The sequence below is a fragment of the Furipterus horrens genome, unplaced genomic scaffold (assembly GCF_987537825.1).
Source record: "Furipterus horrens unplaced genomic scaffold, mFurHor1.1.pri manual_scaffold_2, whole genome shotgun sequence".
NCBI lineage: Eukaryota > Metazoa > Chordata > Mammalia > Chiroptera > Furipteridae > Furipterus > Furipterus horrens.
This window is the reverse complement of record NW_028327172.1, coordinates 71,164,499-71,170,655: the sequence shown is the minus strand read 5'-3', so window position 1 is coordinate 71,170,655 and position 6,157 is coordinate 71,164,499.

Below are 6,157 nucleotides of genomic sequence, written 5' to 3'. Positions count from 1 at the left end.
GATATTTTCAAGAAAATTAGGATATAAATCATTGTCAAATGCTGCTAGAGAGGTCAAGAGACATAGCCTTGATTTGGAGATTAGTAGGTACCTGGTGACCTTCAAAGAACTAAATTTAATAAAATGGTGAAAGTGGAAACAGGCTGTGGGAAGTTAAAAAGTGAATTGGGCCCTGACTGGTGTGGCTCACTGGGTTCGGTGTCATCCTGCAAACAGAAAGGTTGCCGATTCAGTTCCTGTCAGGGAACATGCTTGGGTTGCGGGTCAGCTGAGGGCATGCAAGAGGCAACCATTTGATGTTTCTTGCACATCGATGTTTCTCTCCCTCTCTTTCTCCTTCCCTACCCCTCTCTCTAAAATAAATAAAATCTTTTTTTTTTTAAAGTGATTTGGGTGTGAGCAACTGGAGACCAAATGTGAATGATCTTGTTAAGAAAATCAGCCATAAAGAAAAAGAAGTAGAATAATAATAGGCTTCAGATATTTAGCATGGCAAGGGGAAGGATTTTTATGTATTTTTTACTAGAAATGAAACAATCAGTATAGGAATAAGCAAAGAAAAGTCAATATACAAAAGATAAATAATAGAATCTGGAGGAGTTTCAAGGGGAAGGGAAACATACAGAATAGGATAAATAATTGCAAATCATATATCTGATAAGGGGTTAATATAAAAAATAAAGAAATATTTGCTCACTCACATTTATTATAGCATTATTCAGAATAGCCAAGAGGTGGAAGCAACCCAAATGTCCATCAACAGATGAATGAATATAGAAAATGTAGTATACGCATAAAACAATATAATTAAACCTTTAAAAAAGAAGAAAATTCTGTCACATGCTAGAAAAGGGATGATTCTTGAGGACATTATGCTAAATGAAGTAAGCCAGCTACAATAAGATATCTACTGTATGACTTTACTCTATGAGATCTAAAGTATTTAAACTCATAGAAACAAAGTAGGATGGGTTGTTGCCAGGAGCTGGGGGAAATAGGGAATTGGTCTCCAGTGGGTTTAAAGTGTCAAGATGAAAAAGTTCTAGAGCTCTGTTACACAACAATGTAAATATACTTAACACTTAAAAATGGAAAAGGTGGTAAAAAAACAACGAACTATTAGTTATATAACAAAGATCATTTCAAATGTTTGTGATTCTCAAAATACCCTAAATGGTCTCATAGATTAATTTTACAAATAAATGTTATAATACAGGTTTATAAGATAAGTATTTAAAAGGATAGTTGACTGTTTAAACAAAAATATTAATTTCTACAGTTTATAACATATCTAAAAATAAAATATATGACAATAATTATATAATGGCTGGGAGGGGAGAAATGGAAGGTTCTTAAACTGTACCTGAGGTTGTATAATATTTCTTGAAGGTCCTGTGAAAAGTTAAAGATGTATACTATAAACACTAAAGCAGCAAGCAAAATAACACAGCAAAGAGCTATAGCTAATCTTCATGATAAAAACATTCTACAGACTAGGAATAGAGGGGAACTTCCTCAGCCCAATAAAGGGCATCTATAAAAACTCAACATTAATATCCTTAGTAGGTAATGTTTTTCCTTTGAGTTCAAGGACAAGACAAGGATGTCTATTCTCACCACTTCTATTAAACATTATACTGAAAATTCTAGCCAGGGCAATTAGGCAAAAAAATATAAAGGCATCCAGATTGGAAAAGAAGTAAAAGCACATCTATTTGCAGATAATATGATCTTGTATATAGAAAATCATAAGGAATCCATTAAAAAAAAACTACTAGAACTAAAAAATGCATTTAACAGTGCTCCAGGTACAAGATCAATGTATAAAAATCAATTGTATTTCTAAACATTATCAGTGAGCAAACTGGAAATTAAATTATTAAGAAAACAATTTTATTTACAATATCATAGAAAAGAATAAAATACTTTGGAATAAATTTAACAAAAGAAATACAAAATTTTTGTTCTGATAACTACAAAACATGATGAAAGCAATTTAAAAAGTACTAGATATTGTTACTGAGCACCAAATTTGGAGACCTCACCTTTTTTATTTTAAAACTTACTAGAAAAGATATCACCAGTGACTCCCAGTCAAGATGGAGGCATAGGTAAACATTGCTCACCTCCTCACACAACCACATCAAAATTACAACTAAACTATAGAACAACCATCATTCAGAACCATCAGAAATTAAGCTGAATGGAAGTCCTATAACTATGGAATTAAAGAAGAAACTACAACATGGCTAGTAAAAAGGGTGAAGGCATGAAACAAACTGGACCCACACTCACACATGGCAGCTAAAAACGAGGAGGGATATCTCAGGAATGAGGGGTTCCAGCCCAGGGTTCCAGTGCCAGGAAAAACATCGCCACAGCTTCTAGCTGTAAAAATCAGCAGGGGTTGAAGTTGTGAAAGACAGGAATTTCTGGAGTTCCTGGCAGGTCCTCTTAAAAGGCCCACTCACAGACTTAGACTCATTTCCTCTGCGCTCCAGTGCTGTGGCAGCAGAGTGAAAGGCATCAGAGACATACAGGGAGGAATTGACTTCTCTGGCACCAGGATGAGAGCTGGGGGCAGCTTTCTCTAAGAGAGAAGTGCTGACAGAGGCCACTGTTCCTTTTCTGAACTGTTCCCCATCACAGCTGGCAGTTGGGCACCATATCTGACTCCATCAACCTGGCTCACACTGTTTGCCCCACCCTGGTGATTCTGAGGCACCACCTCACCCAACTTTCAGGCCCACCCAAATTGTTTCCAGTGGCTTTTCTAGCATGAATGACTTTTTTTGGCCCATGCTTCAGATTTTCCTTAATTATCTCAAACAAGCAGCATCTGGCTTCAGCAAGCCCCCGTACCTCTTGCTAAGTTGCCCCAGACCCAGCACTTTGCAGCAGCTGGCTTTGGCCAGGGAACCTCCAAGCCCAGCACAAGTAGAGGCCATCTCAGATTGCTTTGTAGTGCATGCTGTGTAACCCTGGACAGAACACAGGTAGTGGCTGACCTTGGATGTGCCAAGAGTAATCAAGGCTCAACTACAAGGGGAGGGTTTACACAGCTCACACAGTAAGTGCACCTGGAATACCCAGCTTGGGTAATAGAGAAGGCTGTGCCAATGGACCCTACAGGATACCTACTACATCAGGCCACTCTACCAAGCTTGGGAGATGTAGCAATTCTACCTAATACTTAGAAACAAACATGGGGAGGCTGCCAAAACGAAGAGACAAAGAAACATGGCCCAAATGAAAGAACAGAATAGAACTCCAGAAAAAGGGCTAAACAGAACAGAGACAAGCAATCTACTAGATGCAAAGTACAAAACGCTGGTTTAGGATGCTCAAGAAACTTAGAGGGGAAAAAAAAAGAAAAATATCCATTAAAAAAAAAAAGAAAGAAAAGAAACTTAGTGAGGACCTCAATGTAACAGAGGGGTCAGGCCAAATTGCTGGAGAAGGCAGGGGGCATGGAGAAAATCCCAAGGCAGAATTGGAAATTAGAAGCAGCTTGACCTCCCTACAAAGGGAGGGGCCAGAGGACGGAAATTGCCTGAGGCAGCTGGGCAGCCCATGACTCAGTGGAAGGGAGCTTGTACAGAGCATGTGTAACTGGAGACTTTGCCCCCTTATGGATCATGGTGGCCAGAAGAGAGGCAAAAGTAAACATGGCTGACACTGGCCCTCATTGGTTAGAAAGCTGGACACTTCCACTGGCTTCCAGCATGCATGGGATTCTGGGAGAGGACTTTTACATGGAGTATACCAGTAAACACAAGGTCTGTCAGCTCTTTCCCCTCCTCTGGCCAGCCTGGTGGGCCACAGGGAGCCTGGGTCCCTGGAGACCAAATGGTCAAGCTCCAGGCCCCTGCAAATCTCCTGTACAGAAAGTGGCAGTGCTAGCTGAACTGTAACCAGGAACCTGCTGCAGTTATCTTCATTTCATAAAGGATGGTACTTTTAAGAGTGGGAAAAGGGATTTCAGGTGTATTCCTGAACTGGTAGAGGATTGCAGGGCTGTTTGTCTTTGAGTATTTTAAAGGGAGAGGGGCCCTGAGGCAGAAACCTATCACCACTCCAAAACTATATAACCTTTAACTAAACAATCCCTTTCCTTTTCACCAAACCTCTGTCTTCAGAGTTATGCTTCTAGGTGGCAAGCAATAGAACTTCACTGACTATTCTGGAATAGCCTGAAGCTGTCCAGTAACATCAACAGCATAAAAAAGATTCAGTCAGAAGTGAAGGATACACTAATTGAAATAAAGAACAATTTACAGGGAACCAACAATAGAGTGGATGAAGCTGAGAATCAAGTCAATGATTTGGAATATAAGGAAGCAAAAAACACCAGAACAGCGAAAAGAAAAAATAATCTCCCCCAAAATGAGGATAACGTAACGAACCTCCGGAACAACTTCAAGCATACCAAGATGCACATAATGGGGGTGCCAGAAAGAGAAAAGAGAAAGCAAGAAATTGGAAATCTATTTGAAAAAATAATGAAAGAAAACATCCCTAATTTGGTGAAGGAATAGATATGCAAATCCAGGAAGCATAAAGAGTCCCAAACAAGATGGATGCAAAGAGACCCACTCCAAGATGCATCATAATTAAAATGCCAAAGGATAAAGATAAAGAGACAATCTTAAAAGCAGCAAGGGAAAAGCAGATAGTTACCTACAGGAGACTTCCCATAAGACTGTCAGATGACCTCTCAAAAGAGACTTTGCAGGCTGGAATGGATTGGCAAGAAATATTCAAAGTGATGAAAAGCAAGGACCTATACAACCAATATTACTCTACCCAGCAAAGCTATCATTTAGAATCAAAGGTCAGGTAAAGAGCTTCCCAGACAAGCAAAAGCTAAAGGAGTACATCATCACCAAAACAGTCGTCATCGTCGGCAGCCGTCCGTCTCGAGAGACGATGGTGTAGCTTCTTAAGAGTCTATCTGCACCGCAGAGAATGGCTGTGCAGTCCGACTCGGGAGTGACATGGTATCTGTCTCCTCCCGTGTTAAATCGACATCTTGCGATGAAGCTACAGAGCCTGGGCAGGGTGATATGGAGGGTCTGCTGTTGCCCATGCAGCAGACCCCCCCTCTCTTCGCAGCTGAAGGATCCAAGGGAAAGACAGAGTCAATACAGCTTGGCTTCAGGTGCGCCGCAGGAGTTGCCGGTGTTGACTACAACGTCAAACCGCCTTAGGGACTCCGGCTCCGGATTTTCTGTCAGGGTTTACTCCCTTAGCCTTTCCCCTGAAGAGGTATGCCGCAAGGCAGCGGAGGTTTTTTGGAGTCAGAGTTTTCCTTCTCTGATGTGCCCTGACTGGAAGATCGAACCAGCGACACTTAGCTCGCAGGCCGACGCTCAATCCACTGAGCCAAACCAGCCATAGTCTGGTAGTAGCATTAAGGATAGACATATAGATCAATGGAACAGAATTGAGAGTCCAGAAATAAACCTTCACATTTATGGACCATTGATTGACTTTTTTTTAATCCTCCCCCAAGGATATGTTTATTGTTTTTAGAGAAAGAGAGAGTGAAACATCGATTGGTTGCCTCTTGCACCTGCCCCCACTGGGGACTGAAACTACAACCCAGGTGTGTGCCCTGACTGGGAATCGAACCCACAACCTTTCAGTTTGTGGGATAATGCCCAACCAGCTGAGTCACACTGAACAGGGCATATACCATTCATTGACTTTTGACAAGGTTGTCAAAATAATTCAACAGAGAAAACAAATAGCCTTTTCAACAAATGGTGTTAGGAAAACTGGATATCCACAGGCAAAAGAACGAAACTGACTCCTACATCACACTATAATGTTAATATAAAAATTAACTCAAAATGGTCAAAGATCTAAATACAGGGTGAGACAAAAGTAAGTTTACAGTGATGAATATGAAAAACAGAGAGTTTATTATTGTATTATTGTTTATTGTTGTATTATTTTCCATACTAACAACTATAAACCTACTTTTTCTCTACCCTGTTTAAGAGTCAAAACTACAAAGATCTTAGAAGAAAGCATACGGAAAAAATCTTCATGATACTGAACTTAGCAATGATTTCCTGGATATGACCCAAAAGCATAGGTATCAAATGAAAAAAAAAAAAAAAAAAAGATAAATGGGACTACATTAAAATTA